Source organism: Mauremys mutica, chromosome 5 (genome assembly GCF_020497125.1).
Source record: "Mauremys mutica isolate MM-2020 ecotype Southern chromosome 5, ASM2049712v1, whole genome shotgun sequence".
Classification (NCBI taxonomy): domain Eukaryota; kingdom Metazoa; phylum Chordata; order Testudines; family Geoemydidae; genus Mauremys; species Mauremys mutica.
The window spans coordinates 13,746,497-13,760,164 of NC_059076.1; the positions used below are offsets into that span (position 1 = coordinate 13,746,497).

A 13,668-nucleotide genomic window follows, 5' to 3' on the forward strand; every position below is an offset into this window, starting at 1 on the left:
CCAGCTCCTCCCGTCAGTCACAGAGCCGGGGGCTGCCCCCGCCCCGCCCCGCATCCAGCTGTGCCCCCCCCGCCAGGGGCTGCCCCCGCCCCGCATCCAGCTGTGCCCCCCCCGCCAGGGGCTCCCCCGCCCCGCATCCAGCTGTGCCCCCACCGCCGGGGGCTGCTCCCGCCCCGCATCCAGCTGTGCCCCCACCGCCGGGGGCTCCCCCCGTCCCGCCCCGCATCCAGCTGTGCCCCCACGGCCGGGGGCTGCCCCCGCCCCGCCCCGCATCCAGCTGTGCCCCCACGGCCGGGGGTTCCCCCGCCCCGCATCCAGCTGTGCCCCCCCTGCCAGGGGCTCCCCCGGCTCCGCCCCGCATCCAGCTGTGCCCCCACCGCCAGGGGCGCCCCCCCGCCCCGCATCCAGCTGTGCCCCCACCGCCGGGGGCTCCCCCCGTCCCGCATCCAGCTATGCCCCCACCGCCAGGGGCTCCTCCCGCCCCGCATCCAGCTGTGCCCCACCACCAGGGGCTCCCCCTGCTCTGCCCCGCCCCAATCCAACTGTGCCCCCACTGCCAGGCTCGCCCCGCCCCGCATCCAGCTGTGTCCCCACCGCCAGGGGCTCCCCCCCGCCACGCCACGTATCCAGCTGTGCCCCATTGCCAGGTGCCTAAAACTGGGACTTAGATGCCTAACGTTGGGGTTTTGGAACCAGTTGTGATCTGGGCCCATGTGGCTTCTCTCGCAGCACTATCATTCTAACTTTGAAATAGACAAACAAGGGACAAGAGCCTTGTGGGCAGAGGCTGAGCCAGCCCAAGGGATATCGCTGCCAGGGCTTGTTGGTGACACCACTAGTGAGCACAAGTGACTTCCAGCATCGCTATTTCACTCACAGTTAGGGCCCTTCGTTTTCCGTTGTTATTTCGTTTAACATTTCCCGGGAACTTACCAGTGTTTCTTACAAACATTAAAAAATGGGTGAAACTTGGTGCAAGACATGAACTTAGCCATTTTCTGGGTAAATATCACTCTATTCTCCGGGTTTTGCTTTTTAAAACGTTCAATCAATGCTGTATCTTCTAGTTGGATGCGGTTTTTGTTTTCGACCCGTTTTAGCATGTAAAGTAGTTCCCCAACATTTGTTTGCTGTGAATGCTAATAACTACCCACACTATCTGCAAGCTGGCAACGTGGTGGGTTTGGGACTGGCAGTAGTACGTGCAGCAGCACTCAGATCCTTCCAGTACTTTGGATCCAGCTCCCTGCTCCGGAAGAAGCCACCGTCTCTCCTTCCAGAGCAGGGAGCCAAATCTGGTACTTCCAACACTTTCAAAATTCAGGAGAAAATTGGTTTAAAAAATGCATACTGGTGTGATGGGGTGTCACAACCCTGCACTAGTGAGGCAAGGGTTAAGCGGCTGCTCTGGACACAGGAAGCCACACCCCCTTGCCGCTGCTGACCGAGGAGGAGAGCAGTTGGGTGCAGCTGCCTCCTGCTGAGAAGCTGCTGAGATCGAACCTCCTGGCCAAGTGACTGGAAGCCCATCGACCAGGGGAGCCGAGGGTCATGACTCGTGTTGTTGGGGAAGGGGCTCCACAGACAGACCTGGGAGGAAACCAAGGCCGACCCGTGACACTGACACAGGTACGGGAAACAGGGGTAGGAAGTGACCCAGGAAGGGTGAGTAAGGGTACCAGACCCCAGGCCATGTATATGGCCTACTGCTTTGAAGGGCCCTGGGTTGGGAGCTGGTGGAGTAGGGTGGGCCTGGGTTCTTCTACCCAGCCCCAAGAGACTATAGGCACTAGACAGAGTGGCCTTTGACCCTTGCCTTTGGGTGACTTGACCATGGACTGTCCGACAACTGGCTTTTGTAAAACGTGGGAATTTTTTGGTAAAAGTTAGTAAAAACTGAAAACGAAGGGCCTTATAATCTGGGACAATAAAGCCTCTCCTCTGTTCATAGACAGGAGATCAGGACTGGAGCTGTGGGTAGCATCTGGGGATTCCCTGACTTGGCAAATTTCTTGCTTCATGGATATAAGAGCACCTGGAGTGAGGACAGTGGCTGTGGGCACCGGGGGCGGTGTCTGGTGGCGAGAGAACAGGACACAGAATCAGAAGGATCTAGGTTCACTTCCCACCTCTGAGGCAGACTCCCTGTGTGGCTTGATCTCAGCTCCTTTCTTCCTGTACTAGACAATTACTGACTTTTAGCAATGACCGATGTTGGTTATTTGGCCTCTTGAATATATTTCATAATGAACCAACAAGTGGTCAAGCAATTTACCAATGTTCCAATAACACTTCTCTCCTCTGCAAGGGCCAATTTATCCATGTTTGCATAGGGCCACATTAGTAGATAGAAAATACATTGCTCCAAGCATGAACTAAGATGTGCCGGACATTGCATTTCTGTCTCTCCCTGTCGTCTTGCATTCTGAAACGAACCATGGTCTTGGCAACCAAAGGGCCAATCCACGACAACAAATCAGCAGGTCCTGATAGCCTGCATCCAAGAGTTTAAAAAGAACTAGCTGAGGAGCTCACTGGACCATTAATGTTGATTTTCAATAAGTCTTGGAGCACTGGGGAAGTTCCGGAAGACTGGAAGAAAACTAATGTGGTGACAATTTTTTTAAAAGGGTAAACAGGATAACCCAGGTAATTATAGGCATGTCTGCCTATCAATCCCAGGCCAAAATAATGGACCAGCTATTTAACATCTTTATCAACAACCTGGAAGAAAATATAAAATCCCCACTGATAAAGTTTGCAGATGTTGCAAAACTAGGGAGAGTGGTAAATAATGAAGAGGAAAGGTCAAAGATTCAGAGCAATCTGAATTACTTGGTAAATTGGGTGCAAGCAAACACTGCATTTTAATACAACTAAATGCAGATGTATACATGTGGGAACAAAGAATGGAGGCCATGCTCAGCGGATGGGAGACTCCACCCTAGGAAGCAGTGACTGTGAAAAAGTTTTTGGGGTGGGTAGATGGATGATCAGCTCCTGGTGAGACACTGTGGCCAAAAAGGGCAAATGCAATCCTGGGATGCATAAACAGGGAATCTCAAGTAGGAGTAGAGAGGTTATTTTACCTCTATATTTGGTGCTAATGAAATCACTGCCATAATACTGTGTCCACAATTCAAAAAGGATGGTGATAAACTGGAGAGGGTTCAGAGAAGAACCACAGGAATGGTTAAAGGCAGGGGTGAAAGTAAGTTAAAGCACTTAAGCAGGAGTCCTTAGCAGGGGCGTGGCCTCAACCGGAAGAGGCGGGGCCTTTAAAACAAGATTTAAAGGCCCCTGGGGCTCTGGCTGCAGCTGGAAGCCCCAGGGCCTTTAAATCACCCCCAGAGCTACCAGATGCAGAGGCGGCTGGAAGCCCTGGGTCTCAGGGGTAATTTAAAGGGCCCGGGGCTCTCGCTACCGCATCGGAGCTCCGGGCCCTTGAAATCACCAACGGAGCCCTGTCGCTGCTACCCTGGGACGCCGGCAGCGATTTAAAGGGCCCGGGGCTCCGGCGGTGGGGAGCCTGTGGCCCTTTAAAGGGCCACCTGAGCCCTGCTGCCGCTACCCCAGGGCTCTGGCAGTGGGGCTCGGGAGACGATTTAAAGGGCCCGGTGAAGCCAGTCTGGTCCGGACTGACTTACTTTCACCTCTGGTTAAAGGAATAGAAAACTGGACTTACAGTGATCGTCTCAAAGAGCTCAATCTATTTAGCTTCACAAAGAGAAGATCTGAGGGTGACTTCTTCCACTTACAGATTTAAGGTCAGAAGGGACCATCATGATCATCTAGTCTGACCTCCTGCACATCGCAGGCCACAGAACCTCACCCACCCACTCCTGTAATAGACTCTCAACCTCTAGCTGAGCTACTGAAGTCCTCAAATCATGATTTAAAGACTTCAGGTTACAGAGAACTCACCATTTACACAAGTTTAAATCTGCAAGTGACCCGTGTCCCATGCTGCAGAGGAAGGCCTCCCCAGGGTTTCTGCCAATCTGACCTGGGGGAAAATTCCTTCCCAACCCCAAATATGGTGATCAGTTAGACCCTGAGCATTTTGGCAAGACCCACCGGCCAGACACCTGAGAAAGAATTCCCTGTAGTAACTCAGAGCCCTCCCCCACCTCATCTAGTGTCCCACCACCAGCCATTGGGGACATTGGCTACTACCAGTGGCAGATGAGCTACATGCCATTGAAGGCAGTCTCATCATCCCATCCCCCTCATAAACGTATCAAGCTCAGTCTTGAAGCCAGTTAGGATTTTCACCCCCACTGCTCCGCTTGGGAGGCTGTTCCAGAACTTCGCTCCTCTGACGGTTAGAAACCTTTGCCTAATTTCAAGACTAAACTTGTTGATGGCCAGTTTATATCCATTAGTTCTCATGTCCACATTGGCACATAACTTAAATAACTCCTCTCCCTCCTTGGTATGTGTTGAGATGAGTTCCTGTCTGCATCCTGTAAAACTTGCCCATACCGGTATTGCCCTGGCCTCTTCTTTTGTCATTCAGTGTTGAACGCATTCTAAAACAATATACATTTCCTCACCTTTTGGGGGCGAAGCCAGACTTTAAGGCACCTGCTCCCCTACTTGGTGTAAACTTTGCTTGTGCCAATCAGAAACGAACACAAACAGGTTTTGGGCCCCGTCCCCTATGACACTTCTATGATGTCATAGTTGGTACTTTATAGGTCTGCCTGCCATGTGCAGGCAGGGAGAGGAGAAAGAAAAATGAATCCTGTGTATCCTGTGTACACCCATAACCGAGCCTGATCACCTCGAAGCCTCTCTCTCAGCTCACGGGTTTCAAACAGAGTTTCTACGTTTGCCGGTCGTTATGCGTTGGTTTGTATTTGTAAGTATCGGTTATTACTAAATGCTGCATCTTTGTTTATAAATATTGTTAGTAGATATTTTAGTCATTGTGTGTTTTGAGTTTCATTAACTCTATTAGCTAATCATACGCTCCTCCCTTACCCCTTGTAATTATCCCCGCTCCTCTGACGGTTAGAAACCTTGGCCTAATTTCAAGACTAAACTTGTTGATGGCCAGTTTATATCCATTAGTTCTCATGTCCACATTGGCACATAACTTAAATAACTCCTCTCCCTCCTTGGTATGTATCCCTCTGATGTATTTATGGAGAGCAATCATATCTCTCCTCAGCCTTCTTTGGTTAGGCTAAACAAGCCAAGCTCTTTGAATCTCCTCTCATAAGGTAGATTTTCCATTCCTCAGATCATTCTGGTAGCCCTTCTCTGAACCTGTTCCAGTCTGAATTCATCCTTCTTAAACATGGCAGATCAGAATTGCACATTGTATTCCACATGAGGTCTCACCAATGCCTTGTATAATGGTACTAACTCTTCCCTATTTCTACTGGAAATACCTCGCCTGATGCATCCTAGGACTGCTCATGGGTCATAGTCATCCTGAGACCAACCAATACATCCAGGTCTCCTCATCATGGGTCACAGTCATCCTGTGACTAACCAATACATCCAGGTCTCCTCTGTCACTTCCAGCTGATAAGTCCCCAGCTTATAGCAATAATTCTTGTTGTTAGTCCCTAAGTGCATGACCTTGCACTCTACACTATTAAATTTCATCCCATTTCTATTACTCCATTTTTCAAGGTAGTCCTTCCTGCATGGTATTCCAGCCCTCCTCCATATTGGCAAAATCATAGAATCATAGAATCATAGAATCTCAGGGTTGGAAGGGACCTCAGGAGGTCATCTAGTCCAACCCCCTGCTCAAAGCAGGACCAAACCCAACTAAATCATCCCAGCCAGGGCTTTGTCAAGCCTGACCTTAAAAACCTCTAAGGAAGGAGATTCCACTACCTCCCTAGGTAACCCATTCCAGTTCTTCACCACCCTACTAGTGAAAAAGTTTTTCCTAATATCCAACCTAAACCTCCCCCTCTGCAACTTGAGACCATTACTCCTTGTTCTGTCATCTTCTACCACTGAGAACAGTCTAGATCCATCCTCTTTGGAACCCCCTTTCAGGTAGTTGAAAGCAGCTATCAAATCCCCCCTCATTCTTCTCTTCTGCAGACTAAACAATCCCAGTTCCCTCAGCCTCTCCTCATAAGTCATGTGCTCCAGCCACCTAATCATTTTTGTTGCCCTCCGCTGGACTCTCTCCAATTTATCCACATCCTTCTTGTAGTGTGGGGCCCAAAACTGGACACAGTACTCCAAATGAGGCCTCACCAGTGCTGAGTAGAGGGGGATGATCACATCCCTTGATCTGCTGGAAATGCCCCTACTTATACAACCCAAAATGCCATTAGTTCTTGGCAACAAGGGCACACTGTTGACTCATATTCAGCTTTTCGTCCACCGTAACCCCTAGGTCCTTTTCTGCAGAACTGCTACCCAGCCATTCGGTCCCTAGTCTGTAGCAGTGCATGGGATTCTTCCGTCCTAAGTGCAGGACTCTGCACTTGTCCTTGTTGAACCTCATCATATTTCTTTTGGCCTCATCCACAGAGCCAGTTATCTCATCATAGAAGGCAATTAGGTTAGTCAGGCATGACTTGCCCTTGGTGAATCCATGCTGACTGTTCCTGATCACTTTCCCCTCCTTTAAGTGGTTCAGGATTGATTCCTTGAGGACCTGTTCCATGATTTTAGGGACTGAGGTGAGACTGACTGGCCTGTAGTTCCCTGGATCTTCCTTCTTCCCTTTTTTAAAGATGGGCACTACATTAGCTTTTTTCCAGTCATCCGGGACCTCCCCCGATCGCCATGATTTTTCAAAGATAATGGCCAATGGCTCTGCAATCTCATCGGCCAACTCCTTTAGCACCCTCGGATGCAGCGCATCCGGCCCCATGGACTTGTGCTCATCTAGCTCTAAATAGCCCCGAACTACTTCTTTCTCCACAGAGAGCTGGTCACCTCCTCCCCATACCGTGCTGCAGAGTGCAGCTGTCTGGGAGCTGACCTTGTCTGTGAAGACAGAGGCAAAAAAAGCATTGAGTACACTAGCTTTCTCCACATCCTCTGTCACTAGCCCTCCCTCATTCAGCAAGGGGCCCCACTTTCCTTGACTTTCTTCCTGTTGCTAACATACCTAAAGAAACCCTTCTTGTTACTCCTAACATCTCCGGCTAGCTGCAACTCCAAGTGTGATTTGGCCTTCCTGATTTCACACCTGCATGCCTGAACAATACTTTTATACTCCTCCCTGGTTATTTGTCCAATCTTCCACTTCTTGTAAGCTGTTCTTTGGTGTTTAAGACGAGCAAGGATTTCACTGTTAAGCCAAGCTGGTCGCCTGCCATATTTACTTCTCTTCCTACACATCGGGATGGTTTGTTCCTGCAACCTCAATAAGGTTTCTTTGAAATACAGCCAGCTTCCCTCGACTCCTTTCCCCGTCATGTTATTCTCCCAAGGGACCTTGCCCATCAGTTCCCTGAGGGAGTCAAAGTCTGCTTTTCTGAAGTCCAGGGTCTCTGTTCTACTGTTTTCCCTTTTTCCTTGTGTCAGGATCCTGAACTCGACCATCTCATGGTCACTGCCCCCCAGGTTCCCATCCACTATTGCTTCCTCTACTATTTCTTCCCTGTTTGTGAGCAGTTTAAAATCTCCCAGTTTAGTCACATCTGCAAATTTGATCAGTACACTCCCACTCCTGTTGATATTTTTAAGGATCTCTTCAGCAACAGAGTTGAGGAAGGTTGGTCTTGTGGTTAAGGAACTGTGTTTAATCCCCAGCTCTGCCACAAACTTCCTATGTAACCTCAGGCATGTTATTTAATCTTTGTACCTCAACTTCCTATCTGTGAAATGGGGATAATGTGGGGCTTCTTTTCTCCCACTTTTTGTCAGATTTGTCTAATCAGTTTGTAAAGGACTGTCTCTTACTGTGTATAGAGTGCCTGCCAGACTGGCATCTCCAGGCACTACTGGCAATTCCTCACCGGGCACACAAGGAACCAGTGAAGCTGACTATACACAAAGCTCTGCTAAACGCACAAAAGTGAACTAAAAAAAATCTACTAACTTATTTTGGTTATAGCCATCTCGAGCTACTTCTAATTATAAGAGGTATATGATTTTCAGCCAAGTATGAGTTTCAACTTAATGGGTCTTCAGTTTTCTCAGTTTTAGTTGGTGAACAGCTATCATTTTATTTTTTTAGCATCATTGATTACAGTGTAGCTACATGGGAACAAATAGTTACTAATGGGCTTTCCAGTCTAGCCCAGAAAGGTTTAACAGGATCCAACAGCTGGAAGTTGAAGCTAGGCAAATTCAGACTGTAAACAAAGGACACATTTTTAACAATGAGAGTAATTGATCTTTGGAACAATTTACTAAGGGTCATAGTGGATTTTCCATCACTAGCAAGTTCTGAATCAAGATGGGATGTTTTTCTAACACATCTGCTCTAGGTATTATGTGCGGGATGTTTTATGGCCATCGCTGTACAGGAGATCAGCCTAGATTGGGGGGCAAGCCTTTTGGCCCAAAGGCCACATCTGGGTGGGGAAATTGCATGCAGCCATGAATGTAGGGCTGGGGCAGGGGGCTGGGGTGCGGGAGGGAGTGCGGGGTGTGGGAGGGGGTGCGGTGTGCAGGAAGGGGATCAGGGCAAGGGGCTGGGGTGCAGGAGGGGGCTCAGGGCAGGGGGTTGGGGTGGAGGACCGGTGTGGGGCCAGGGCAGGCAGAGATCCTGCCTTAGCCCCACTGTGCCATGGGGCTGGCAATCCCGTGGGATGCATCCAAAGCCCTGACAGGCCGGATCCGGCCCGTGGGCTGTAGTTTGCCCACCCCTGGCCTAGAAGATCACAATGGTCCCTTCTGGTCTTTCGATGAATCTATGAAAAGTCCCAGGCTGAGAGCGGCCCTGCTGGGACCTGGCTGAATGCAGGTTCCATTTCTGTGTTCGAGTGGGTACTGAATAGTCAGCAGATGCCAGGCAATGTTTTCCTCTGAACATTTCTAGCACTGGTATTTCTCAAGGACCCTGTCCCTGCACTCAGTGGCCTGGAAGGCTCCATGCTATATGACATTAAAGAATATGCTGCTGAGTAAATTGGATGCAGCCTGCTTCCAGTGGAGCTTCAGTCTGGAGATAACTGATGGGAAAGAGGAAATCACTATTTTGAAAATATTTCTGATCCCTGTACTCCCTGCTGCCCACGCAGCACCTGCTGACCGTCATGGGAGCAGTATTGGGATCGCTTGCATGTCTGGAGTCAGACTTCAGCTCTGATATTTAAACTCGGTTACAAATGCACTTTACTTTAGCTTGCTGGACCTAGCTTTTTAAATACCACCTGGATGGTGCATTCAGAAAGGGGGAGAGGGAATGTCACAAATGATTAATATTGGGCCATATCTTTAGATTTTACTTGGTTATTCAGGCAAAGCTCTCACTGAAGTCCACATTGCTAATTTTCCTGACTGTTCAGTACGACACTCAGCCTAAATAAGTTGTTTTTTTCCCATACGGTGTGGAGGAAGTGGTGTAGGCAATGGTGGGACACGTCTGAAAAGGTGTTCTCAAGCCAATGGGAGTGTGCCGTTATCTGATTAAAATATGACTATATAGATCATTGTTGCAACCACTGTTATATATTTGCAACAAATCTTGTACAAAGGTTGTCAAGTGAGGTGTCTCTGAAAAGGTTATGATTTGCTGGTTATGATTATGCTGTCTGTATGCATGTATCATTGTTGTATTTGAAGTTATAAGTATTGGCTCTATACCTGGATTTCAAATGTTTGCTCCTGGGGTAGCACTCACAAGGTAGCTAGCCAGCACATCATGGAAGGTCTATGCAAATTGACTGGCCCATCAAAAGGACAGTTAACTCACAATGGACCATGGGAGACACCCATCTACACTGAGTGCGCTGTCTGGAATATAGGTAATGGCGTCCTGCAATGACTGAATGAGATTGGGCATGCACATGTGACTTGCCCATGTGACTCCAAACACTATCTGCTCACCTGTGATTCTCCACTAGCTGGGCTGAGTTTTTTGTTTGAAACAATGGGTTTCCCTCCACATGGCAGAGGATATAAATGGTCCTGGAAACCCCTCCATTTTGCCTCTATCCTGCTCAAGCCTCTGGAATATGAATTTATACTAATGGGAGCATCTAACCAATGGACTGAGGACCTTCCAATGATTTGGAAGCAGCTAGAGACTTAGTAAGCCAGCAGTTTATTCCATCACTGCTACAAGCCTGAACCAAGAACTTTGCAATTACTGTATGTATTTGATTCCTTTAACCAGTTTTAACTCTCACCTGTCCTTCTTTTTATGAATAAACCTTTAGATTTTAGATACTAAAGGATTGGCAACAGCGTGATTTTTGGGTAAGATCTAAGTTATATATTGACCTGGGTGTGTGGCTGGTCCTTTGGGATCAGAAGAATCTTTCATCTGATGAGACTGGTTGTAAATACCCACTCATCTCTGAATCCAGTGGTTTTGGTGGTGATATGGAATGTCCAAGGAAATTGCTTTTATGATTTCTTGTTAGCTAGTGCATTGAAACAGGAGTGTACTCTTTTGGCTGGTTTGGTATGTCTTATGAAAGAATAACCACCAGTTTTGGGTTGTGTTTGCCCTATTTCGCAGCAGTTTGTCCTGAATGGGCATTCTCAGTTGTGACCCACTGAGGCACCGCACGGTTACAGGGAGCGACCGGGCACTTGGGGAAATCCAGCCTTGATTGTGGGGGATGGGCACTCTGACAACCTGGCCCTCCAGGCTTAGCAAAATGCTCCATCTCAGCACATCTTCTGTACTGCAGCTCACTGAAGAAACACTGCTCTGGTCAATGCAATGACAACACGGACGCCTTTAACCGGATGGGACAGGCGGGCTAAATTGTCTCCTTCACCATTTATGGGAGGGATTGTATGACGGGGCGGCTTATGATGGTAGGGAGCAGGGCTTGGCATTGCTGGGGGGGCCGGTTCCTCTGCTGGAATATGTCTCATATTCCTAAAGCTCATGCTTCAGGGCTTCAGCCAGCCACTTGCAGGGGTTAGGAAGGGATTTCACTCCCCAGTGTATTCTGGGACATTGTGGGGGAGGAGGGGCGTTTTTGGTGTCTGTATGCTGGTGGCCCTAGTCACCAGCTGAGGATGGACTCAGGTTACTACCTGGCTGGTATTTTACTGGCCTGGCCAGATTGTTTATGAATTTTCCAGTTGCCAGAAAAATAATTTAATCTGCTGGTTTTTTTAAACCCAGATCTAAAGATTTGCATAATTATCCCAGTGCACTGGGAGATCTGATGGTAAAGATTTGGGTCCAGCTAAAGATTCTGCAGTGTTCACACTTCTGCAGTTTAAGTGCTAACAGATCAAAAGTGTTAAAAATACACCAGCTGCCTGCCTGCCAACACGCAAGCGCATCATGCGCATGTGAGAGAGGGTGAGAGTCACGCGAGAATGAGGAGATGTGCGATGTTAGCAATCTTAGCTCTGTGTGTTCTCTCTCTAGATGCTATAAGTGGCTGTTGAAGGGGGGTTGTGGGGTTACCGGGGGGTTGGGGTGGGCTTGCCTTGTGGTTGGGGGCCAGGTTTTTTGCATTTCAGGATAGGCAGCCAGCCAGCCGTGTCTGGGTTAGGGTTATGTCCCTTTCTTTGGGGCTCAGTTTGTCTTCCCAGACAAAGCAAGAAAAGCAACACCAACAAGTGTGGTTAGGATTCAGGGACCATCGGTCTTGGGGTTTGCAGGGACCTGCCACCCAGGGACTTGCTCACTGTGGGTGTGTTGAGTCTGAACTTTTTATGAGTTTAAACTTAACCCAGACTTGATGTCTCTATCTGAAACTTTTAATCAAAGCTCTGACCTGCAAACTACTCATGACACCCCCCTCCCCTTAAGTAGCCATCTCCCCCTTTGTCTTTTCTAATTTACATTTTAACCTGTTTTATCCTGTAGAATATGGTTTGATTATGCATGACCATTATGATCTGTTAATCACTTTGTTTACTTCTGTGTATAAATATTGATGCTCACCCCTAATAAACTGGCCACACTTACTCCGAAGGCTTTTAAGCTAAGGATAGTGTGAGCCCGTTGATCAACGAAGTGTTGTCTGGTCTCTGACAGATTTGTGAGCCCCATACCAACTCCGCACGAACTCGGGTGCTGGAGAGGTGAGTAAGGACTTGCTTTTTTACCTAACAGGTGGAATAGGAGCTGAACTCAGACAGAGGACCCCCCCCGCCCCACAAGTCCTGGGATCTGATTGGTCCAGAGCCCCTGTTTAAACCCAGCACAGGCACACAAAATTGTCCATGGAGCTGGGCTGCACCTTGCTCTGAACTGTGCACTTCCGACGCCTCTGGCTTGACTTCCTGGTATCCTGGCTTGGCCTGATTCTGGTTATTGATCTGTGGTTCTGCTCCCAAGTTTGTCTCCTGCTCCTGAGCTCTCGATTTTGTAACCTGACCCTGCCTGTCTCTTGACACCTGACCCACGATTTTGCCCTTTGACCTGCCTCAGATTCTAACTTCCTGTATCGGACCTGGCCCGACTCCTGCTCTGACTGCTAGCTCAGACAGCTCACATCCCAGCTGTGACATTGGGTCATCTGGCAGCTAACAGGTAGGGCCCTCGCTGACCTGCCTGCAGCCTCCTGCTCTATGTGCCAGAGAGTATCCTCTCTCTCTTGTCTTCCCCCTCTGCCTGAACAATCGCCTGCTTGGCTTTCTCCACCAGAAATCAGCATGGCAGCCACGGCTTCTCCCACCCCTTCATGGCTGAGCTCGCCTTCACTGAGGTGCTGAGCACCTGAGTCAGCTGCTTCCCAGCATCTCTCTGCTGGGCTGCTCTGTGGGGTAAGGTCGGCTGCTCCCTGTCCCCTCCACCGGGCTGTTAAAGGAGCAGATCACCCTGTTACAGTCTCCTTTCTCTGAAGCTTCAGGGATGGCCATGGCTGGAGACAGGGCACTGCACAGGGAGGACCAGAGCTGTGAGGTGGCCCAGAACATTCAGTCTCTCAGGGGCTTGGCTAGCGGGTTTTTGCTCACATGTTCTGGGTCTAACTGGTCGCCATGTATGGGGTCAGGAAAGAATTTTCCTCCAGGTCAGATTGGCAGGAACCTTGCAGGGCAGCCGGGTTTCACCTTCCTCTGCAGAATGGCCTGGGGTCAGTTGCTGGGAATGAGCTGAGTGTAGGCCTTGCTGGAGCCCTAGGCCTCACTAACTGTGAGTCTGGCTGTGGGTCTGGCCTCGGCAGTATAACAACACACGAGGTGTTGGGTACCCCAGTGAGCACATTCCTGACCAGAGAGGCCGGTACAGGAACACCCAGAGTTCTCGAGTAAGAGCATGAGCCCATTTTGAGGCGGCGGTATAGGAACACAAGGATAATGGAGGGGGACGCTTCATTTGAACTTGCAGGTATAAAGAAAAGGGTAATAACTAACCGCATCAGGAGTATGCTATGTAACTTTGTCTCAATCTATAGAAGGGGAAATCCTAGGAGCGGCACCTTTGGCCAGCTGAGGGGGCAGCGTCCTGGTGCGCTGACTGAGCTGGTACCATGGTTGCAGGCACACACACGTCAGTGTATCTCATAGAATCATAGATTATTAGGGTTGGAAGGGACCTCAGGAGATCATCTACTCCAACCCCCTGCTCAAAGCAAGACCAATCCCCAA

The 13,668-nt window shown here is 49.3% G+C and overlaps 1 long non-coding RNA gene across 1 annotated transcript in view; it reads left to right on the plus strand.

Annotated features, from left to right (window-relative positions):
- The first annotated feature begins 4,809 nt into the window (after positions 1-4,809).
- Positions 4,810-13,668, plus strand: part of LOC123370880 — a 53,807-nt gene continuing 44,948 nt past the window's right edge. The window contains exon 1 of the long non-coding RNA XR_006579607.1: positions 4,810-4,864. This is a non-coding gene — a long non-coding RNA (uncharacterized LOC123370880). The remainder of the gene's footprint in view (positions 4,865-13,668) is intronic.